This window comes from Haliotis rubra, unplaced genomic scaffold (genome assembly GCF_003918875.1).
Source record: "Haliotis rubra isolate DU_JTF1 unplaced genomic scaffold, ASM391887v1 Scf2379, whole genome shotgun sequence".
In the NCBI taxonomy this organism is placed as follows: Eukaryota; Metazoa; Mollusca; class Gastropoda; order Lepetellida; family Haliotidae; genus Haliotis; species Haliotis rubra.
The window spans coordinates 11,497-38,021 of record NW_025766424.1 but is presented as its reverse complement, the minus strand read 5'-3'; the positions used below and the strand labels follow the sequence as shown (position 1 = coordinate 38,021).

Below are 26,525 nucleotides of genomic sequence, written 5' to 3'. Positions count from 1 at the left end.
TTTCACAAATAAAGAGACACATCCAGAAGTCGAGGGCGTCTGCGGGAATTTCAGCAGAGAGAAGAGGTACAAATAACCGAGACAAAAAAGGAACTTCACAAAATGTAATTTGAAAAATAATGAATAATTTTTCTCTGATGATACATCTATGTGTCCGAAATGGGATCCCTATCTTTCGACTCTAGAAAAACGTTAGCAAAACCCACTCAAACCCATCCATTCCTCGTGCAAATGACGTTAGTGCCAAATCAGGTTTTGCACGTTGCAAGTTCTTCATATGCACATGTTTGCATTGGCCTCAAGAATTGGAAAACACTTTTAAACCACAGTTCTATTATAACGGTACTTGAAATACCACGATTGTCAAATGTGCAACGTGAACGTGCCGTTGGCATGTTGCAAGCGGGAAGATCAGTTATTGACGTCGCAAGAGCAATGGGATGCAGCCGTCGTACTGTGTATGACTTGCTAGGTCGTCTACAACAAACTGGCACCACTTCTGATCGCCCAAGGTCGGGTCGTCCACGTGTGACGTCACAAGCAGAAGACCGTCAAATCGTCCTATGTCACCTACGTGACAGATTTCTGCCGGCTACACGAACCAGGGCTGAGATGTTTAGAGGTCGACTGTCCTCACAGACCATTCGAAATCGGTTGCGGGCTGCCAATCTCCATTCTCGATCTTACCATCTCTTTGTTCTTTTATAGTGGTAGTGCCTCAGAAAGAATTGAAGTTTCTCTTTTGACTCAGTATACATACTGCTCACTTGCAGCTGTACCTTGTTGAGGTATTCGTGTGTTTCTGTTTTTCACCCACGAGTCGTGGATGTTTACTCACCATTTAGTATTCCGTTGTGCATTTTGAGGAATCCGATTTTGATGCAAAGCTTCGATAAATTCACCAGTCACGGGTTCACTAAAGCGCCGTTGCTCCTGACTAGATGTAAGTTTAAAGTCTTCTCGGTCCTCAATGTCAATTTGAGACAACAACTCGTCTCCATCCTTATCGAACTCCATAGCTCAATGCAGGTATAACACCTGTTCTGCGTTTATACCTGAATATTGCATGTGCAGGAACGCCATGCTCGTGCATTTTGGGTCAGCCAATCAAATCACTTGAGAAAACGTTTATAGTACTACAGATTTCATTGAAAAAAACTGGAGGGGCCCAAATAAGGTTGTGGAAATTCACAATTAAGCATTAAAAGATATAAATTGTTTTCACTCTGGTATTAATGAGATGTAGTCACTATTGCGCATAGTAGTATCCTCGTTGCATCAGCGATGTGAGGGACAGTTTACCCGTGGGGCCGTCCTCGGCTTCGCCCCGGATGGGCCCCACGGGCAAAACTGTCCTGGTATCTGCCGATACAACTCGGAAACTATGGCAATAACTATTACATATCAGGCCCAGACTAAATACCTTCTCGAAGCTGGTGTGGGGGTAGGTAAACCCTATGGGGTGTTATGGTTATGTATGTTATTGATATATGCATGCATGTGTACAATGTGTACAAATCATTTTAAGAGTTTTTCATAATTATTTATGTTTATGTATTGTTTACTGAAACAGACTATATTTAATGCTCCCATTGTTTACCTATCTACCATGACCGACTGAACGTCTACCTAGAACAATAGGTGTGAGCACAGTGAGGTGTCCCCTTGGGTATCATCAATTCATTGTTTGATTTATACCTAGTGGTGTTATGTGGCGTCCTTAGCTGTGTATTGGCAGTAGTCGTGTCTGAAGCTGAGACGAAAACCCTGAACCAGGTTGGTACATGTCTACGTTGCTCAACCTCACTGGAGATGAAAATATCTATTCTAATTCTATATGATACTACTAAGATAGATCGCCAGTGGTCTTGAAAAAAATACATGGTTGTAGGGGCGGTGGGGTAGCCTAGTGGTTAAAGCGTTCGCTCGTCACGCCGAAAACCCGGGTTCGATTCCCCACATGGGTACAATGTGTGAAGCCTATTTCTGGTGTCCCCCGCCGTGATATTGCTGGGATATTGCTAAAGCGGCGTAAAACTAAACTCACTCACTCAGTCATGGTTGTATGTGGCCTACAATCAATATCATTTGGTTTAACCTACTGATTCATTCATGCGCAAACAGGTGACAATAGAAAAGCAGAAACTAGTATGTTCAATGCGCTGAATGTGAATGAATACAGTTCAATGTTTCACTTGCTCCTGTTTGGCTGGGAGATGCCTAGGCTCTCATGCCATCCAAGGGTTCCAGTTGAAATCTGTGTTGCGTAATTTGCCACGTGTACATTTTGTTATTTCAGATTGTGTATACCCTACTGTCCGTTGCTAGAAGTCCTTTGGATGCATTGTTCTACCTTGGAGCTGTGTTTCCGTTTGCAAACGCGAAGGTAAATAACGATAATACTCGTTAAACTCTATAAAGGACAAATTGAAAGTAGAGTGTAGAAAATACTTTGCTATGTAAGCATTGCTACATGTTTGTCTTTGTTGAGGTTTGGCAACCGCCTACACAACTGCAATAGTCTTGAACTATTGGAGAGGCATTCTAGAAGTTGAAAGCGATAGGAATGACAAGTGTTTATTGATGATCATCTTCTTTATCGTACAATAGCAACGTTTCGGTATAGATGCTTATACCGATTCTTGTTTACTCCATTACAATTAACCCCTTCTAAGGTGAACACAAAGACTAACATAAATATTTCCAAGTACTGCTCTGTCATGATATTTGATTAGGAAATGGTTGTGGCACAAAGTATAACTTTATGACAAGGCTGTTCCTTGAATGACCAGGGCGCCATCACAGGTCTCCTGGCAGGGGTTAGCTTCATGCTGTGGCTGTCCTTAGGGTCCATGTTCTCCTCTGCTGGGTCAGCCAGCACCTACCTTCCTTCAGCCCCCACAGACAACTGCCCAGGCTTCAACGTGACAACATCATCCTACGTCAATAGCACCTTCACCATACTCCCGGAACAGGAAGAGGTCGTCAAGAACAGGTACCGTTAACCGTTGTGATTTGGCAGGAGATTCCACTTCTTTTGTTGTTTAACACCTCACTTATCAGTACGATTATTATATGATGAATATCGCCTGTAAACAACCCATTGATTGACATCTTGTACTGCTGTCTACTGAATGACTATTTTACTACGATGAAGCCTAGTGGTTCTTAGATTCTTCACATACGTATAATGTGTGAAACCCATTTTTGGTGTTCTCCGTTGCTGTTATATTAAAAAGCGGCTCAACACCCGACTCGCTTACTGCAATTAGAACATATATACTTGTAATCCACTTGTTAATTAGTGTTAATGACGTTTGGCTGCAGATCCGGCCTGGATACCCTGTACAACCTTTCCTACACTTTGTTTACTCCGATGGCTATTGTGACAGTCCTCCTGGTCGGGGTGGTAACAAGTCTCCTAACAGGTGAGTCCTGTGTCCTGCATCCTACAACTGGCAGGAATGTTCCCATAAAATGTTCATTATAAGGTGACCAAATTACGTTCTGCTTTGATATTTTCTCATAATATGGTGTACCGTTTCTTTATTTACATACATATAAAATGAAGATGTATGATACCGTCATCGTATTAGTTTGTTAGGTATTTTGCTATATTTTCATGTTCGTTGTTTTTGTTTGTTGTTCTGATATATTAGATGTATTTGTCTATGAAAACCTTAGTACGATCCATTACCATCAAACCAAAACTTGACCTCAGGGACTTTCTTGGAATAACACTGAATTTGATGTAATTTCGGTTGGGCAAACTGTTCTCTTTACTTCTGTAATCCCTGAACAAATAAAATCCTGATGCAGGTGGCAACAAAACGCCAGTTGACCCTGACTGTCTAATCCGTTGGGAAGACATCCAGTGTTGGTGTGTTCCACGCATACTGAGAACCACGCCCCAACCGTCAACCACGTGCTCAGGAAACTACGAACTCGTGAGTGTGGAAAGTTTGCTATTTTTAAGATCATTCTATGAATATTGGCGCCTTTCAAAATTATATCAATAATGTTATTGTCTTCAGCAGTCACCGTGTAGATGCACGTAGTCCTCATTCATAGTAGATTCATAGTTGGTGAGCCCCACGGACAACCATCTACAGACTTGGTCACTTGACGTATCCTCTACCATCGAGCTAGAATATGTACGTCGCCAACTGGAATGCCATTACCTGAAACACTTTGTATCATAATCTTGTAACATCCGATTGTTCAGCTGGAAAGGCCAGTCAATCTTAACCACACATACTACGTTGAAATTGATACATAGTTACACTACTCGGTTATGCTATCTTGTTCAACAATGACAAACTGATTCCATTTCACGCACCTGAACACAACGTTCTGCATGTTCATACTATAGATGAACAAAGGCATGGTGAGATTCATCCTTTAATCCAGTACCTTGTGTAAGACAGATGCACACATTATCGTAATCAATCTTTATTTCATACTGAAAGGCCACAGGCCTGTAGTACATTGTTTAATCATGTGCGGGTAGTAGAGCATTCTTTCGGAGAATAAAAGCTTTATGGATATATATGGACAATCTTTCTATATGTGTTTTACTGGAATTATTCATCAATGATATAAACTTATGCATTTCAGGATGTACATTATAATATTTCTTTATATATTTATTTCGTAACGCTAAGTATTCTGGGCAAACACATAAAAAGTGAAACTCATCTTCACTTTTTATGTGTTTGCACATTATCACAACCAGACTGTTTTACCCAGTGTCGATGTCATGTTTCAGACGCAGCTTGACGGTGACCCGGTATTCGCTGAAGACCTTATTGTGGACAAGACAGGTCCCAGACATCACATCAGTGCTACCTAAGCTGCACTTGCGAGGTCCAGTGTTATATAACCTACGGTGTAAACTGGTGCAAAATATACTAGTGTCTCTGATTTGTTATTTGTGTTACTGATGTTGGTAGAAGGAGAACCTAACCTAGAATCAGTGTGGATATGAGGAGCTCTTACTTGACTTGAGTTTTTTTGTCATGTGAGTGAATCATGAAGTCGTATTGCATTTATATTTATTTACTTATAAGTACGCTCTCTATCAAAATATATTTTCTTTAGCACACATAACAGGTGTCTTATTTTTCATTTTCCCGGCGATATATGCAGAGGTAATAAGCTTTCGAAATTTACCTTAGCACTTTGTCATAAATTAAATATACCTAACAAACTCTTTCCATAGTCATCAGAAATCACTGCTTTAAGCAGAGTCCATTGTGGGATTCCAGTTATATCATAAACAAGGGTCTTTTTGTGAGTGGCATGTGCCAGCGGTAGAGTAAGATATGTGCAGTTTTGTTAATTCGAAGACAAATTTGGTGTCTGGGTTGGTTAAGGACGGGCCGGTTTGTTTGAAAGGTGGACGCTACCGGTAGGGTAGGGCAGGACATGCTTACCCATTTCGCGAGCACCTCGTGCTATTTTCATTGATCTGTTCATATAACTTCTATTTTGCCTTTAATAGCTGAAGGAACCTGTTTCGGCATGTATTCAAGACAGAATCGATGCTCTGACGTTTAGGACTTATAGTTACCCGACCAGCTGTTAAAACACATGCAAAGGCAAGTCAGTTGTTCACATGAAGTAAAGACAGGAACATATGTCAACATGGGGAATCCCGTCAGGCTATATTTGTATCACTGATGCTTCGAATTTGAACATATTTTCCACATAGTTATAACAGTTTAAGAGAATATGATTATCCGAGCACTGTTGTGCTCAAAGCTGAAGCTAAAACTCTTCGTCCAATTCTCTTGTCTACATATTGTTCTTTACAAATCTCTCTCTTTAAATCGGGCAAGAATTGATGGATGAGCAGGATAGGGAGAAAACAGCTTTCGCATGTCACAGAAGATTGTCTGCGTACTCTGTGATGCCCTTTGGTCTCCGAAATGTCCCATACATTTCTATGGAACACATAAATGCCGTTCTGTAGGACCTAGAGCCATTTGCAACAGAAAAAGCTTCAGAAGAATTTATGATGCACATTCAGATGGTGTTTGATTGCATCAGACAACACACCCGAAAGCTCAAACGCTCAAAACGACGTTTCGCTGGGACAGAAACCAGTTACTTGGACTTTGTAATCAACCATGAGGGTATCAAGCCTAAGTGAAGTGATTCGATCCAACCAGCCCCAACATCTGTCAATGACGTTCGCAGTTTTGTAGGACTCTGTAATGACTACTGCCGATTTGTGCCTAACCTCTCTCACTGCTAAACCCACTGTCTGGCTGACGAGGAAGTATGCTAGGTTCACATGCTTGGATGAATGTCATCGGACATATGAGTATCTCAAGCAGCGTAACGGTAGTTCACCGTTTAACCCATCCAGAACAAAACAAGCCATATACCTTCTACACAGCAGGGGCTAATACAGCTTTTTGAGAAGGGGTTGTGTGTGCACGCTTCATTTTCACCCGTTTTCACAACAGTTTTAATGGTCATTTAATAAACTGTCAGGACAAAAGGGGGGTGCGCACCCCTGCACCATAACGCCTATGCACAGATGCAAGTGAGACCTGTATAGAAGCTCGTTTAGTCCAAGTCACACAGGTTGAGTGACACTCTGATTCCCTGGGCAACAGCTAAAAGGGAAATCAATGCAATTCATTTTGTTTTGCGAAAGCAAGACAAGTATTTACATAATGCAAAATTTGTTATATAAATTGACCATAAGCCACTTTTTTTTTACTTGAATCACCGAAGCAGAAGAAGAAAATATAGCTCTGGGGACTGGGAATATCTGTCAAATTCAGTATAGTGACTAAGTGTCCCGTGTCCTACCAGACAGAACATCGCTTTTTAAAGGAGATGAAGGGGTGCACCGACGAGAACTGATAGTCTGGACTCAAACTGTGATGATTCAAACAGATTGATTTCTAGGACAGTGTGTGCCAGCTGTACATGGCACGATGATGCTGAACACATCAAACATAATCCAAAGGTTTCAGGTTTTGGTATGGTGGGTGAACAGGCCAAGGGTTAGGAGATACGGACAATCAAGGAACAAATTAGCAAAATACTAGGAGACCATTCAAGTCTAAAGAGGTATGTAGTATATAGACCACCTCTTCTACTATAGGTAGATGATGAACCTGTCACCAGACTATAGGTTCCTTCTCACCTCAAGAACCAAGTGATTCAACAGCAGCATCACAAAAACAGACACGTGGGCATAGACAAAACATTGACACCTGAAGTTAAAATATCATTGGCCAAATATGTACAAAAAGACGAAATAGTAGACAATAATCGAAAGGAGAGATCTGATTCTGAAGACGAGGACGATGTCCCATTAGCCGAACTAGCACAAAGAATCAGAGATAATAATGAATCTCTGACATGGCTACTGACGAACAGACAAGAGAATCAACCCCTTGTGACAGTGACGGAGACATGTTAGTAGCATGTAGCAGATTAAGAGATCAGCTAAATACGATCACATTGAAATAGGCGACAAGTGGAGGGAAGCTGACAGAAGCTTCTCGAAGCTTAATAAAGTCACAACAATCAGGTCTAAGTGGTTAGTGACGCTCGTCATAGATTCCCACACACCCAATATGTATTGACTGTGCAGAAATTCCTTGATAGCCATCATACCGACAGTCTGACAGGCATGATAAGCATGTTTTCTAAACTACATGACGAAGCAATGGGATTACAGTTAACAATTCAAGAGGTCAATGTAAACTTTGTGGAATCCGGCAGACTGTACACCAGACAGATGCGATCATTATTATCGTTTGTCGGGAAGACACTGAGTTTTCTGTTTGGCGTAGTATCTGATGCAGATTTAACTACGATCAGACAAAATATTAAGACATTTGCATGCAATTGGATTACCTCACAAAGTTTAGGAAGAATTATCGATTCTAAATACATTCAGAGTACAAATTTCAGCAAACAGACATGCCATTAAGAAAGTCATTATGGGCATAATTGAGAAAATCATTTGTAATGTTATAATAGAAGTGGATCAGCGAATCTAGAGATTGGAATGGGCAACAAAAACGTATTTTCTTCGGTTCCCTAAATTTGTAAATGCTGAACGTACTAAATATGCATTATTAAAAACTTCAGATAGCAACAATTGCACCCAACCTTCATCAGGTTAATGCTATATCCAAAGTCCCATATACCCATTCAACTTGAGTCAGCTTTGCTTAGTGGCTCTGTTTTTTGAAAACTAAAGATAAGGTCAAGCAGACATGTCGAACAGGAGTAATGTTTAATGCCATTTTGCGAGCTGACTTTGTGTGCTGGCGATTAGATGCCTGACTCTGAGGGTGTGGGTTCGTATCCCGGAATGGACTCAACCCCACTAAAGTACTAGAATCTGTACTTTAATAAGAATGTGTAGTCCCAAATATAACATATGTTATATTAAACCACTTTCTAAAAAATGGCTATTTTATGTAAAAATGCACATACACACATACTGCATATATACATGCATATATCTATATATACACATACACACACACAGACACACACACACACGTACGTATATATATATATATATATATATATATATATATATATATATATAATATACTGAATGACTGAGTTTTTACGCTGCCTTTAGCAATATTCCAGCAATATCATGGCGGGGACACCAGAAATGGTCTTCACACATTGTGCCCATGTGGGGAATCGAACCCGGGTCTTCGGCGTGACGAGCCAACGCTTTAACCACACGTTGGCCCCATCGCCCCTATCTATATTATATATAGGCTATGTTGTGATACACAATATCTAGCTATTTAGCTGTCTATGCATCCATATCTCTCTCTCTCTCTCTCTCTCTCTATATATATATATATATATATATATATATATGTTTTGTGTGTGTGTGTGAGAGAGAGAGAGAGAGAGAGAGAGAGAGAGAGTGAGTTAGTGAGACTGTGAGTGTAGCCTACATGATTACATGAAACAATACAGAAATTGGTTACTTTATGAATACATATAGTCATGTATAAGTGAGAGAACTTCGGATTTAGTCTGGATCGTATTTTGCACATATTACCAGACAACATGACTCGTTACAGTTCATTGTTTATTTCATATGCATCTACATTTGCAAAACCTTCTTGGTATCTTCATCTATCATTTTCTTTTATAGGTTATCAACAACCAGCCACAATGAACGGGCATAGGGAAGAAGACATGGCTTACTTCCTTCCACGTAGTCTGTCGTATGTTCAGGATGGCTACATGAACGAATATAGTGTCAGCTCGGCATTCGTCCAGAACCCCCGAGAATCCCGTCAACCCAGGAAAGAACGCAGCCAGTTTATTCGTCTTTTCGAAGCGATGGTTGAGGAGGGGGAAGCCATTTACAAACATGAAATCGAGAAAAACGGGTCTTCGGCGAGCCGGAAGGAAAAACAACTTGCGCGTGAGACGCATACTCCCAGGACAGCTACAGAGAGTGGACATGAAGTAGACGACTACAACATTAGGATAGAAGCTTTTCTCAAATTTATGTCTTCAAAAGGTCCTGTGTACAAAGATACAGAATGTAAATTTTCAAGCAGTAAGTTAAGAAAATCATCGTCTCTTAGACAAACAAGACTCCCCCCGGAACACCAGGGAGCAAAAAGAAAGTTGTCCGTTTCGCGGACGCAATGGGTTTAGATCTGAATTTTGCAACGTTGACATCCCGCCCAAAGTACCAGCGTCCGCTCTGGCCGATCTGCGTGTAGGACTGGAGGAGGACAGACGTGCAACAGGCAGCAGCTTTCTCACTGCCTTCTTTTCCCAGCCTGGAGCTGGAGATGACTTTAGGCAGAAGGTTCTTGCTCAGCAGGTGTGTTTAGAGAATGCTGTGATGGAAGGGGTGACAATCACTGGCGTAATCAGAGTGGCGAACATTGCCTTTGACAAAACGGTGCAGGTGCGCTACAGCACTGACAGGTGGACTACCTTTCACGACATAGCCGCATCTTATGTCCTGAACTCTTGCGATGGACCAACGGACAGATTCTCCTTCAGCATTGTGGCGCCTGCAGTCTTTGATGTAGGATTCAGGTTGGAATTCGCCATCGCCTATTCCACCAGTTGTACAGTGTTTTGGGACAACAATGGTGGCATGAACTATGCATTTGAATGTTTTGCAAAGACAGTCCCCACGGAAGCAGAGAATACGTGGATGTCTTTTTTGTAAGGGGTAAACAGCATTTGTTTCTGAATATAGTTGAAGCGTGTCACTATACATTGATCGTTGTTAGATTGCCAGATGATGATCTGGGATCCCGTGGGTCTTAACAAGAGTATACGATTTAAGACCCTTTGCCACTTCGCGCTTTCCTCACCAGTTGCCTGACAAAATGGTAGTGGGCAAACGGTTAAAACCCCGTCTCTATGAGCAATGTCATAACGACAGAAATAGTGTTGCTTTCAAATGGTCTGTGTACTACAAACTTTTGTTTAAGGAGAGTGTGTATTTTCATTTTAAAACCCCCATTGAATTGACATACGCTTAATAAAACATTAGACCATTAGTGGTGTTATGGTTTATCCATCAATGTTTATCTAATTTCACTTTAAGCTCATCTAGGTTATGTCATGACGTAAACGTCTTTGCCTCAGATTCTTAAGGACAATGCAGCTGAGACGTGATTGATTTTGTTCGTCATAACCGTGATATTATTGAAAATGATAATGCTTAGACAGAGCTGAACGTATAGGAATAGAAACTAGTATTCATCAATTGGTAGCAAAGAATGCACAAACAAATATCAAACTGCAATGTATGGAAACTTATAGTGATGTGGACATTATCGTTTTGAAGATAATCGTTTTATCCTGAATATCCAGTCTGGGCATTTTGGAGGCTTGGTCACGGTAGATACTAGGTCAACATACACATCGCTGACTTTCGTGCTATTAAGACTGCTACGTTATTGTAAAATGCCATTGTTATCGTACTATCAAAGAGTCTTTTACTACCACTTCACTGTAATTAATTTTCAGCAACTTGTATTGATCCTATGATACAACTAGCTGTACATTGTGTAAAATGTCTCTGTTGGCTTCACATTGAATCCTCAGATTTATGAGATAACGTGTTTCAAATGTGAAATCGACACAGCTATGTGACACACCCTCCTCCTTGTTATCCCATCGTACTCCACTAGAGACCCGGACCCTTATTCTCGAAACATTCATAGCCCTAAGAATTCTTAACTTTGATCGTAGCCAATGTGTTAAGAATGGGCTAAAGAAATTCGTAGGGCTACGAACGTTTCGAGAATAGCTAGCCTGTCTTTTCTGGTATTGTGACTCTCCATTCATGACTAGGTTTGTTAATGGGACAGCTCTGTCATGACCCGCTTGGGTATTCTTTAGGTCCCAAGAGCTTTGCTGCCGGAATTTGAACCATATTTTGCTCTGTGGATGGTGTAGCTGTGTGTAACCATGATAGCTGCACCTGTGTGTATCCACGATAGTTGCATCTGTTTGTAACCACGATAGTTGCATCCGTGTGTAACCACGGTTGTTGCATCTGTGTGTATCCATGGATGTGCATCTGTGTGTCAGCAAATATTGTTACATCTCTGTGTATCAACGATAGTTGCACCTGTGTGATCACGATAGTTGCAGCTGTGTGTAACCACGATAGTTGCATCTGTGTGTGACCACGGTAGTTGCAGATGTGTGTGACCACGATAGCTGTGTGTAACCATGATAGTTGCAGTTGTGTGTAACCACAATAGTTGCAGCTGAGTGTAACCACGATCGTTGCATCTGTGTGTGATCACGATAGTTGCATCTGTGTGTTATCATGATAGTTGCATCTGTGTGTAACCCTGATTGTTGCATCTGTGTGTGATCACGATAGTTGCATCTGTGTGTGATCACGATAGTTGCAGCTGTGTGTTACCACGATAGTAGCAGCTGTGTGTAACCACGATCGTTGCATCTGTGTGTGATCACGATAGTTGCATCTGTGTGTTATCATGATAGTTGCATCTGTGTGTAACCCTGATAGTTGCATCTGTGTGTGATCACGATAGTTGCATCTGTGTTTTATCACGATAGTTGAAGATATGTGTGACCACGATAGCTGTGTGTAACCATGATAGTTGTAGCTGTGTGTAGCCACGATAGTTGCAGCTGTGTGTGTCCACGGTCGTTACCCCTGTGTATCCACGATAGTTTCATCTGTGGATCACGATAGTTGCATCTGTGTGTAACCACGATGGTTGCATCTGTTTGTGATCACGATAGTTGCAGCTGTGTGTATCCACAATAGTTGCATCTGTGTGTAACCACGATAGTTGCATATGTGTGCGATCACGATAGTTGCATCTGTGTGTTATCATGATAGTTGCATCTGTGTCTAACCACGATAGTTGAATCTGTGTGTGATCACGATAGTTGTAGCTGTGTGATCACGATAGTTGCATCTGTGTGTTCTCACGATAGTTGAAGCTGTGTGTATCCACGATAGTTGTATCTGTGTATCCACGATAGTTGCATCTGTGTGTAACCACGATAGTTGTAACTCTGTGTAACCGAGATAGTTGCATCTTTGTGTGAACACGGTAGTTGCATCTGTGTGTGAACACGAACGTCGGATATCTGCTTAACCACGGTAGTTGCAGCCGCGTGTAGCCACGATAATTGCAGGTGTGTGCGATTTATGGTAGTTGCATCTTTGTGTGACCACGATAGTCGAATATCTGCGTAACCACAGTAGTTGCAGCCTTGTGTAACCATGATAGTTGCATCGGTGTGTGACGACAGGGGTTAGTGGGTTTTCGTAAAAAGAAACTCTTTACACACATATAATCCTTAGTCCATCCGCGGGTTTATGGACCAAATAGGCACTTGCTGATCAAGCTTTAACAGGTGTTCCCCATCAATCCTCCAAAGCAACACACTGGATGTTCAAATAAACTCCTACTTTGCATCACTTAAAACATTTGTGTAATACAACTGTTCATGTGCTGTTATAACACACTAATCTATAACAGATAAACCACAGTTCGATATATACATTAAACACTGGTTCTTCGACCATTAAGAATATAAATATGTGCATCAACTTGTTCATGTTGGTTTGGGCGGAAGTCGAAAACGTCCCTTTCTCGTAGAACGTTCACAGCCTCTAAAATGTTTTCCACATGTGCTATTGAAATCACCATATACAACATCTCAGATCCATAAGAAGCAGGTCGTGACGAGGTTAATTTTGACCATCGATTTCCATTATATCACCAGAATGTAGACGTTTTCTGCAATGCCGGTTAAGACCATGGTTAGGAAAGAACAATCGTGAATGCACTGTTTTGTGAATGGATATCCTTCGCTGAGCCTTTCACATCAAACCATCCGCAGTCTGGAGCCTCCTGATCGGCATTCGGTATTGGTACTTCTTCAACCTCCGACAGGATAAGTGTTAACAGTATGATGTACGTCAATGTGTTCTGCACTTGGCTTTTAGCACGTAGTCGTCGTAAATTGTCATATTTGTCATTCATTTATTACATACTTGGTATTACACCTTTTATATATGTTCAGACCATTCACCATTGAACCACAACTATTTCTCTGTCTTATTTTTACTGAAATATCTTGAAGTCTCTTCCTAATCCTTTAATTTCAAATGATAAAAACAAAACAAAAACAAACTGGCAGCAGCTATCTCTCTGGTTATAAAGTCCTCCCCTGCCTCTTGTCAAGCCACTTACATCTGCTTCAGTATGTCACATAGATTGTACCGTTTCTGTGTGACTGGCCTGCACCGTCAGGGTGATATAGATCCTACCTGTCAAGCATACCACATTATAATGACAACATGTCTCCTATAGTAACTGTACTGTTTCATCTGTATCACCTAGTGCTATCAGTTCATCAAAAGAATGTTCAGTTTACCTGGTTCAGTCCTTGTCAAAAGACGGACATTCCGAATACGTGGCTCAATATAAAGTCCTTTGTGAAAATATTCCTTTTATGAGTGTCCGGCTCCATTTGGCAAAGGTTCTTAAAAGCAACTGGAAGACATAAATATTTCCTGAAATGTATTTCCATCTATGGAATACCTTCACATCAACCTAAACATCACTTTGCCATCTTACCGTACATTGCATTGAATGGTAACTGGTCCCTTCAAGTGAAATTCTTTTTCCTCTACATTCTCAAAATAGTAACTATCAAACGTTTAAGGTCAGTGTCTGGTTAACGTCACAGATGTATCAAGGAATATGTTTACATGTATTGAATAGTTCTATTAGTACCCAATGGACCTAATTCTCAACTGCAACCAATGCGAACCTTGTAAACATGCGACATAGCAATGTTAAAATCTTGAGAAACGCATTTTTGTGATCATGAAGCTGAACCGTCTCGGTCGCCACAACGGTCTCGGTTCACAGAAGAATCTTTTTTTTCCACAACGATCTCGCTGAGTCTACCGTCTTTGTTATCATAATAGGTTTTCGTACCACGTGTAGTTTACACCAAATGAAAATCACATGGCGTGACTCTATTAAAGTCAAGAACCAATGATTTCGTTTGCTACATGACTGGTAACATCATGACAAATCAATGAAAAGCTGAACGGACAGGATCAAACCACCGGCTCTTCAACGGGGACAGTCGGTATGTAATCAAAGTTATCGCTTTATTAATTGCTGATGTTATGTTTTGATCCAATCTCAATTCCTTGGAGAAAACTATATATTTGAGAACGCTTGAGGTGTATCTGACTTTTTCTTTCAGTATTTTGCAAACCACTTTTTGTATTATCCGATGACCCGGCCCGATTTCCTTGGCCTGGTTTTAGGCATTCCCCTTTTATGGTTCAGTCGAGCATGGTCTTTATTATCAAGATTTCAAAGAGCGTCTTACGAGTGTTGTGCGTTAGTAGTTCGATCAAGTTTACAACGTTCAAGGTCTCCCGAAGGCTTTATGGTAGATATCTGGAGGAATATTCCAAATTTGCTGCATTAGTGTCCAAAATTATTTCCGATGCATCTTGAATCTTTAATTTATTGTCAAGTACTGTCCTACGGTAGGGATAATTATATATTTTGCCCTCCACATGTTATGACTGTGAAACAGCCGCACTGTGTGTGAAACAATAGTTGGCACAAATGCATGAGCTATAACATGCCATTTACAGACACAAAATAGGATTTTGTATGATTTGAAGCCAACTGTTGACACTGTCGATAGAAGCAAGACTTGTCTTCATATTATTCCGTCAACATCATAACATCTGCTTCCGGTTGACCTGTTTCTTTATAGCATATCAGATAACTTTAGTTTGGTTTACATGTGAAACAAACAGAAATCTGAATCGGAGAGTTGAGTCACCTATCCGCAGTTTGAACCTGCTCTGAAGGTAATTCGCCAACATTGGATGTTTTAATCCATTGTTTCGCTTGTAATGGCGAAGTATTTCACTATATGTATCCATACACATCATATATTTGCCACTATGCATTGACTATGTTTTAATCAGTACATTTTTATATTTCCAATAACAAAGTTGTCTGATCAGGAGAATATTCAGCATTAAGTGATTAAGTTTGTATAATTGCATTTAATAACTGCTTGTTAGATACAATATTTACCAGATCCTATATAACGTTCATAACATAACAGTGAGTCTGTGTTCTTTAAAACCTGACAGACACTTAGTGTCAGGTTTCAGCATAAAAAGAAACCATGACATTATATAATGTTAGCAATTCGCTTATGATTAACATTACGCTTATGTGCATTAAGTGTGTATATGATTGCATTAGGGCCCAACTCATGTACATAAATTCATTATGTGATATGTGCTTGGTCGAGATTGTGTTAGTTATGTGTGATGTATTGACCTAATAATGGAAACAACCTTGCTTTTGATGCATTCACGTTTCTGATGTAGATTGGTAGAGGGCACAATGAGTGCTAAGGCACTGCCAACAAAGACGTTTGATTTAGTTTATAACAACTACTGAACTCTTTTTAAACATATACCCTTCCCTCCATCGTCTTCGGCTCCATACGATTGGACGTACAATGTCCACACGTTCAGAGGATGTCAATACAATCAACAATGTTTCTACAATACCGTCAGGTCTCAATTTTGAAAAAATAAAAATATGATAATACTATGCAATGTACAGCTGGTGAAGTTATTCACCAAGTGTGCTCAGAGTCGGTCATTTGTGGAGAAGCTTTCTGAGAAGCCAATGCATCGTCTGTACATACAGTGTGTGGAACAAAATAGCAATCAAACCGACCCCTTCGCTTGGATGAACTCGGCTGGTCTTAAATATGAAACAGGGCTCCCTTTGTGCTTCTACTCGTTGCTTCTTCTATCGTCTTCACCATGCCTGTGGCTTTGACACCGAGGTCCATCCATGGTACGACCCTGAACATGTCCAGGGCGTCATGGAAAATGGTGCTTTTAAACCTCTTTGGAAAAGGCCCATATACAGCCTCAGACGAATTCCAGCCAAAAACTTTATCTTGTCATTTTGGAAAAAGCGAATGAATTTATTTATATCATTGCATTTTCTGTCCCTTTTGACTGTAACATGATTGCCAAGATTCAGGAAAAGCATGCTAAATATGCGGATCTCGCCTTTGAAATGCCTCGCTTGCATCTCAAGTACACTGTCCTCAGACTCCCCATTGTTCTGGGTGCCCTTGGTTTGGTACCTCCTGATCTTTTGGCGCAGATCAGGAGAGTGCCCGGGTTCTCCACCGAGAGCACAGTAAGGTAGACAGCTGCAGAGTTAGGGAGTTAACATATTCTCCGGAAAGTTCTTGGTGGTTTCGACTAGGCAGCGTTTCCTGGGAGAAGTCACATTTCCTGTCTGGGCTGCGTGTAGAGGGGGCAAGGACCCTGAGCCTTACCAGCCTGACTGTGCCAGGATCGCCAATACTATCTCTGCTGCATATTTCATCTTAATCTGTAAACATAATACTGAGGGTATTTATATCGCGCAATACCACAAAGGGGTATGCCCAAAGCGCGCACAAACGTTTAAAAACAAACACATCAGAAGTCACATGAATCAGTATGGCAGAAGATAGTCGTAAATTGGAGCTTGGCGAGAGTTTCATTTTGTATCGGCGGAAAAGGTGTGTTTTGAGGTTACGCTTGAACACTCGAAGAGATGGAGCTGTACGTAGTTGAAGTGAAAGTGAGTTTTCCATAGTGGGATTGCAGTGAGTGAATGAGTGAGTTTAGTTTAGTTTTACGCCGCACTCAGCAATAGTCCACCTATATGGCGGCGGTCTGTAAATAATCGAATCTGGACCAGACAATCCAGTGATCAACGGCATGAACATCGATCTACGCAATTGGGATACGATGACATGTGTTAACCAAGTCTGCAAGCCTGACAATGGAAAAAAGTCCACATTTACAAGCTTGGAAGTGTCTTGGAAAGATGATATTTCCAAGACATTTCCAATTTTGGAAAGATGATGTTTCCAAGACATTTCCAATTTTGAAAAATATGAGATTTCCAAATATTTCCAATTTTGGAAATATGAGATTTCCAAATATTTCCAATTTTGGAAATATGAGATTTCAAAAATATTTCAATTTGGAAATGTCCACAAGGGGAGATAACTGGTGGGTGAGGGTAAATGATTGTAGTTTGCACGCCCCAAGACCTAATCCCCTGTATATTGATGAGTGATTCAAGGCAGTTAAGATTCACCAATTAACAAGGCGTCCTGCCTTGTTGATTCATGAGTGAGTCAAGTGAGTTAAGACGGCCTCTGGAAGGAAAACCAAGTTCCAAGTTTCGGGGTGTTCTCTTTTTGCCTGCACGTACTGTTTTGAGATTGAAATTACTGGACCGTACTAATCCTTACAACAATGGGGATTAAAGCTATAGTCTGTTGTACAAAAGCAAGTATGCCAGCGCTTGTTGGTAAACAGTAAAGTTTATCACATTTTGTTTATTGCATATAGCAATAGCATATATGCGAATATGAGTTATTTCAAAATATGGTGACATTTTTAATTTTACTAATATTACATGTAACATCATTTGCATACACAATATTGCATGTATACAAATATACAAAAATGAATTGTCTGACAAATATGATGAAATTTTAAATCAGCAAATACATAAATAAGCGTTAAATGTTACACCAGGAAATATATACTTTTGTGCACTGTGTATTATACATAAATACATACAAGTGTATTGTTTGTTTCATGTGACACAATAATCACATTCACAATCCCACCAGATTGTGCAGTTTTATAACCCCATAACTGATCATGTCATATTTGATTACCTTTAATGACTAAATTAACTAATCATTATGACTGTGTTCAGTGTGGTCTGCTAGTGACCTTAGTGGTGAGTGGGTACTGAACTTCACTTACTTGAACATACTATAATTGTGCAGGCACTGGACTGTTGACCCTTATCCGCTTATAGCCAAGTAAAGTGCAGGCAAAAAGAGAATACAACCAAGTTTCTATGCCTCTCAAAGAAGCCCGTGGAAGTAAGTTGCATCTTTGAAGGGCATTTAGAAGTGGAATGCATAACAACAGCAAGATTTATGGATGTCAACTTCTGTATTGTGACCTGCTTTTTACCTGATGAAGGAGCAAGCATACGGTCCCAACGTCGTGTTTTTCACAATACAGAAGTTGACATCCATAAATCTTGCTTTTCTTATTAAAAGGGTAAGTTATTTAAATCTGCTGAGCTGTAGGTTCGTTAAACATGTCTCGATGTGGTTATCGCTCTAGCACACCTGGGAGATTCGTCAACAGTCTCGTATGCACAGGCGGTGAAAGTTGTATTGTACTGAATTTGGTTGGCTGCATATTGTTTTGTGTTGAGCTGTCAATTTGTATGAATGTGTGAATGAGGAACATCGCATAATTATGACATTAAAATCAGACTGAAATTAACATGATTCCAAGGTCAATGTCGCAATGTTTGTGAAATGGTCGTGTACGGAAGTTTGTTTCAGATTGTTTATAATCCCCTTCTTTTATGGCGATAAAATTATGTAAAAATTAACGAATAATGCCATGCTTCTCTCAGGGTGACGGAAGATAATTTATGTAGTGTTTCTCATCAAATTAGATATTTCTTTTTCGTCTGAACAGAATTCACAAATTACGTTACGGTATGTTTTGTGTGAATGTGTGTGCATACACTCATATATAACATCTAACTTGATGGGTATTTAAATCAGGCCGTTTGTACCATAATGACGATATTGGTTGGAACACTTGAAGAACGAACTGAACTGGAACAGTAACATTTCTCATGTCATCATGTGAGATTCAAAACATTGAATGAAATAAATGTTGTACGATGAAATGGATCAGAGAATATTATAATGGCATGAATGACGCTTAATGACACATATATTGACAATAAATATATAATCATTATGTTAGTTAACTCATGACCAGACAACCAAACTGGTACTGATAGATTTATATCTAATATGGAAAAATACAGTATTTCTTAGTACCTAAAATAGGATTACACGAATTTGGAATGAGATGTATTAATCTGAAATCAAATTATTAGGATGCAGTTTACTAAAGTAGAACTTAAATATTTTTTCAAAAGTTTGGTCATTTGCAAACTGAATCAGATCTCATTTGTACTGCAGTAAACAGTATGGGGATAAATAACGGAACATATCACTTAAGTGATAACAACTCCCTGTTTATTGAACAGAGCGGCATTTCGATGTACATCGTTCAGGATAAACAAGCCGATTGAATGTTGATTGATTCCATACTTTGACAGTGGAGTGGATTTCGACTTTGCCATACTGAAGTTGATTTACAGCTAGAATCTGTCAATCAGCTGTTCAATTACCATCCAATCAGCCTGTTTACAATTTGTTGATCTTACTCTCCTGCTGCCCCATGCAACGATGTGCTACTTGCTAAATTATCTGTTAATTTGCTGGTTGTCATTATGCATATATACTTCTATTCACCTGGTTGTACTAACTTTTATATTGATAACGGTGTGGGAATAAATTGGGAAACTCCCCTCTATGCATCAACGAGAAATTGGCATTTCTAAAGTTGTACTTTAAGAATGTGGTGTCCTCCCACTTTGCAAGTTTCATTGTCAAGCAATTAATTAAAGTTAATGATGCAACAAAGGGGGATTAGTAGGGGATTCAACACTTTGCAACTTTATTTCATTTTACAAAATTTACAAAAATATATACGATTTATGAAGTTACAGATAGACAAAAATACAGAAATTATACGTATATAACATAATAGTTTATAGTCACATAATGTTTCTTTAACATTTTTATCATTTTAAGCAGATGATTAGTGTTATAAATTTAGATACAGATAAATAAATGATACATATATACCTGATAATCATGTAATGTCATTTTAATCAAATACAAATATATATATATATATGTGTGTATTTGCTGTGTGCTTAGGTACATAGGTATATACTGTTTTTAACTAAGTACAATTTCAGATTTATTTTGCAATGGCATCGTGGGGTTGTTTAGTTATGGATTCAAATATATCAAATGTGAGTTTTTGATATCATAGCAAACGTAATAGACATCATATTTTTACATGATTAAATATTGAGGTAAAAAACACAGAAATAGGATCAAATTGGATCAGTCACTAAACCATCCAAACATTTGAAAATCTTAAAATGCCTCCACTGCTGGGATACTTTATTACAATCTGACAAGAACTACCTGGGATAGTTTCAAATAACGGCATCTGATGGGCATCCACCCTTCCTAATGTCCCACTGATTAGGTTGAAGAAATTCTGCCAAGGCGGAGAGTAGCCAAGTCCCCGCGCCCGTCACTGTCGAGGGAGCAGAGACTGACCAGTTTGCAGCTAGGTTTCGTAATTAGACTGTTGGCGAGAAACATTCATCGCTCTGGATCAGTGGCCCTCTAATTCTTTTCATATACTAGAATCTCATCAACTATTTGTCTCTGGAATCATCTGTGATATGAACTTGTGTACTGATTTCTCTAGAAATTATTTAACATGATCTCAAGTGAATAATGTATTAAACATTTAGTCACCTTTTATTGTAAATGACCAAATTAATTAGTTACACTATAATTTATTAAAGAAGGAATTCATTTGGGTTGTTTTTGCGGGGTGTTCCTCTTTTCCCAGGTTCACATGCTTGGGGGAATGTCATCGGACATATGAGTATCTAAAGCAGTGTAACGGTAGTTCCCCGTTTAACCCATCCAGAACAAAACAAGCCATATACCTTCTACACAGCAGGGGCTAATACAGTTTCTTGAGAAGGGTGTTGTGTGTGTACACTTCATTTTCACCCGTTTTCACAACAGTTTTAATGGTCATTTAATAAACTGTCAGGACAAAAGGGGGGTGCGCACCCCTGCACCATAACGCCTATGCACAGATGCAAGTGAGACCTGTATAGACCTGGGCAACAGCTAAAAGGGAAATCAATGCAATTCATTTTGTTTTGCGAAAGCAAGACCAGTATTTACATAATGCAAAATTTGTTATATAAATTGACCATAAGCCACTATAGTATTTACTTGAATCACCGAAGCAGAACAAGAAAATATAGCTTTGGGACTGGGAATATCTGTCAAGTTCAGTATAGTGACTTAGTGTCCCGTGTCCTACCAGACAGAACATCGCTTTCTACAGGAGAAGAAGGGGTGCACCGACGAGAACTGATAGTCTGGACTCAAACTGTGATGATTCAAACAGATTGATTTCTAGGACACTGTGTGCCAGCTGTACATGGCACGATGATGCTGAACACATCAAACATGATCCAAAGGTTTCGGGTTTGGGTATGGTGGGTGAACAGGCCAAGGGTGAGGAGATACGGACAACCAAGGAACAAATTAGCAAAATACTAAAAGACCATTCAAGTGTAAAGAGGTATATAGTATATAGACCACCTCTTCTACTATAGGTAGACGAAGAACCTGTCACCAAACTATATATTCCTTCTCACCTGAAGAGCCAAGTGATTCAACAGTATCATCACAAAAACAGACACGTGGACATAGACAAAACATTGACACCGTTAAAATATCATTGGCCAAACATGTACAAAGAGACGAGCTAGTAGACAATATCGAAAGGAGATCTGATCCCATTAGCCGAACTAGCACAAAGGATCAGAGATTATAATGAATCTCTGACATGGCTACTGAAGAACAGACAGGAGAATCAACCCCTTGTGACAGTGACGGAGACATGTTAGTAGCATGTAGCAGATTAGGAGACCAGCTAAATACGATCACATTGAAAAAGGCGACAAGTTAAAGAAGCTGACAGAAGCTTCTCGAAGTTTAATGAACAATCAGGTCTAAGTGGTTAGTGACGCTCGTCATAGATTCCCACACACCTAATATGTATTGACTGTGCAGAAATTACGTGATTGCCATCATACCGACAGTCTGACAGGCATGATAAGCATGTTTTCTAAACTACATGACGAAGCAATGGGATTACAGTCAACAATTCAAGAGGTCAATGCAAACTTTGTAGAATTCGGCAGACTGTACACCAGACAGAAGCGATCGGTATTATCGTTTGTCAGGAAGACACTGAGTTTTCTGTTTGGCGTAGTATCTGATGCAGATTTAACTCGGATCAGATAAAATATTAAGAAATTTGCAAGCAATCGGATAAGCTCACAAAGTTTGGGAAGAATTATCGATTCTAAATACATCCAGAGTACAAATTTCAGCAAAAAGACATGCCATTAAGAAAGTAATTACGGGCATAATTGAAGGAATCATTTGTATTGTTCCAATAGAAGTGGATCAGCGAATCTAGAGATTGGAATGGGCAACAAAAACGTATTTTCTTCGGTTACACAAATTTGTAAATGCTTAACGCACTAAATATGCATTATTAAAGACTTCTGAAGTCAACAATTTCACCCAACCTTCAACAGGTTAATGTCATATCCAAAGTGTCATATACCCAATCAACTTGAGTCAGCTTTGCATAGTGGCTCTGCATTTTTTAAAACTAAACATAAGGTCAAGCAGGCATGTCGAACAGGAGTACTGTATAATGCCATTTTGCCGGCTGACTTTGTGTGCATTACCCAGAGTGTCAGAAGGGCTGTGCTCCCGGTGGAGAACCCGGGCACTCTCCTGATCTGCGCCAAGAGTTCAGGAGGTACCAAACCAAGGGCGCCGAGAACAATGGGGAGCCTGACGACAGTGTACTTGGGAGATCCGCATATTTATCATGCTTTTCCTGAATCTTGTCAATCACATTGGTGTCAAAAGGGACAGAAAATTCAATGATATAAATAAATTCATTGGCTTTATCAAAAAGGACAAGATCAGGTTTGTTGGCTTTAATTCTTCTGAGGCTATATATGGGCCTATTCCAGAGAAGTTTGAAAGCATCATTTTCCCTGACGCCCTGGACATGTTCAGGGTCGTACCATGGATGGACCTCTGAGTCAAAGCCACAGGCATGTCGGAGACGGTAGTAAAAGCAACGAGCCATGCCATCATGTCGTTTAAGATATGCTGTTTGTGCCAAGGAAGGGCATCCACTGACAAGGTTTTGGACAGTCTCCGTGAATTCATTGCAAAATCGACATTTCATATTGATATTTTCTTTAAGAATCACATTTAGGCGATTGCGAGTGGGAAGTTACTGGTCCTGAGCAGCAAAACGAAAGCCCTCAGTTTCATATTTAAGACCAGCCGACTTCATCAAGGCGAAGGAGTCGGTGGGATTGCTGTTCTGTTCCACACACTGCATGTAGACACGATGCAATGGCTTCTCAGAAAGCTTCTCCACAAAAGACCGACTCCGAGCAGACTTGCTGAAGGACTTCACCTGGTTTACTCCCATCGCTGTACCGTCCAGCAGTACATCGCCATCAACAAAATCAACCTGAAATCTCAGATTCTGTCCAACAACCTTGGCACGCTTAAAATAGCTGTGGAATTCCTTGCTTTCATCATGATTCTTCACATGCATCACCAGAGGATCATCCGATTAATACATATGTACAAAAGTACACAATAAAATTCTAACATGAAGAGCCTCCACATTAATCAAACCCCGACCTCCAGAATTGATTGGCATGTATAAACGGTTAAGAGAGGAACGAGGGTGGTGGGCTCTGTTATCAGACATGATCCTTCTGGTCAGACGGTCAAGACTCTGGATGTCTTGTTTTGTCCAATCAACTACTCCAAAGGAATAGGAAAGGACTGGCACAGTATAAGTATTGGTGGCTTTGACTTTGTTTCGAGCATTTAGCTCTGAGCTCAAGATTTTCTTTAAACGAGATTTGTACTCGGCCCGAAGTTTGTCTTGAATCTGGGCATTCTGGAGCTTGTCTCGAACTTGCATTCCAAGAAAGGTGTAGGCCTGATCTTCCACAAGATGCTCAATAACTCCTCCCCCTTGTAACTTGACTGATCCAACATTAACTACCTTGCCACGTTTCAAATGAAGAGTAGTACATTTGTCGAGTCCAAATGTCATGCCAATATCATTCGAAAAGGGCTCGACAAGGAGAACCTGCTCTTTCAAATTGGAATCTCCTTTGGCAAGGAGCTCGATGTCATCCATGTAAAGGAGATGAGTAAGAGGTGTTGGGGATCTGTGCTGAGGAGGTTCGGGATGGTAACCCCCCTCTTTATTGAGCAGAAAGCTCAAAGGATTTAAAAGCAAAGGACTAAAAGAATCTCACTGAAATATTCCCCTTCGGATTGGAATAGATTCCGAAGTCTGCACCTGCCCTTGTGAGTACATCTCAAGTTGAGTCGACCAGCAACTCATTAAATACTTGAGTAAATTAAGTAGTCGCTCAGGGAGGTCAATACAAAGAAGAGACTTCAGAATCCATTCGTGAGGGACAGAGTCGTATGCTTTTTTGTAGTCAATCCAGCACATGGAGAGTTTTCGGTGATATGTTTTAGCCTTTTCCAAAATCATTTTCTGTACAAGAAGTTCATCCTTGCACCCCCAACATCCCTTTCTTGCTCCCTTCTGCTCTCTGTAAATGATATCATTGGAAGAGCAGTAAGATGATACGAGGTTTGTCAAACACCCTGTGAATATTTTGTATTGTGTATTCAAACATGTGATAGGGCGGATGTTTTTGGGATCAGTCAAGTCTCCTTTCTTGGGGAGAAGTATTGTGCGACCTTTGCAGAACCATGGAGGAACATCACCTGTGTCCACGAGCGAATTGAAACAGTGTAGTAATGGTGTTTGGACACAGGGGAACAGTTTCCAATACCGATTTCGAATGCCATCAGGCCCTGGAGCTGTATTAGATTTGGACTTTTTGAAAACACTTTTCAGGCAATCTGGTGAGATGTAACAGATGACCTAGTTATCTTCTCATGCATTGCTTATTATTATTATTATTATAATTATGTTGTTGTTGTTGTTGTTGTATCTACTTCTCTTGAAATATAAGGAACCTATGTTATGCTAAACCATGTAAATGGAGTACTTGCAACAAATGTAGCGACAAACTTTCTGATGAGGAAAGGGTGAAAGTAACACATTTGACATGCACACATATGCTATGTCAGACATACGCCACGCTGGTCAAAATATTATGACCAGCTAAGCAGACTATGTCCGTTGGAACTGTCGACCAACACTTATCGTTAGTCGTTCATATGCCTTTAAAACCAGGCGGGACTGGCAAACAGGGGAGAGTCGGCAGACAGCGAGAAAAGCGCGGATAGAACAGAAGAAAGGCAAGGGACATCAAGCGACGAACTGACCAGCTTGGTAGCCTCTGTTGGACACTGTAAGTTGTGTGCAAGCTGTTCGCCCTGCTTCACATGTTGTACTGTGAGAAATAAAACACTCATTCTGTGTACAACACTACAATTCGTGTTGTTTCAAGAGCTCCGGAGGTGTTACACAGTCTACATACATCCATCCCTAAAGACAAGGTGGGTACATGCACAATCCCATGTTCCAGATGCCCAAACACATTCAGAGCTAAGGTCAACATTCATTCGTTTAAACAATATGTCGCAGAGAGGGGAAATAAGTTCTTGCTTTGTTCTTATTTACTATACGTTTACAAAAACTAACTCTGTGCTTTCAGATTATTGATTTAACTTAGTCAGTGCTCCAGGCAGTCTTGTAGGCGTTTACAATCTATTCAGATATGTCAGCGCTATCTGCAACCTGTATAGATTCTCTCAGAGACAATTGCGAAAGTGAATGAAACCACTATATGAAGCTACATTTTAAACCTGTCTCAGTATAATACACACCACTGGGCTACCCATCAATATGCACCCACACCTCCCCCAAGTGACAACCCCGTCGTCAGCTGAGGCAGCGGCATTGTAAGGAATCAGAAACAATCCGATTTCTTTGAATTATGGCATGGCATTAAACCAACCATCGGTTACACCCAGTTGGGCTGTCAGTCCAGAAATGAAGAGGTTATTTTAAGACGATATATTCATGATTTTGTGTTGAAAGGTGAGGATCCTGCATTCTGTAT

General features: G+C 40.2%; 1 pseudogene; it reads left to right on the top strand.

Moving 5' to 3' along the window:
- The first annotated feature begins 9,183 nt into the window (after positions 1-9,183).
- On the top strand, positions 9,184-10,544 carry LOC124278470 (annotated as a pseudogene).
- The last annotated feature ends 15,981 nt before the right edge of the window (positions 10,545-26,525 follow it).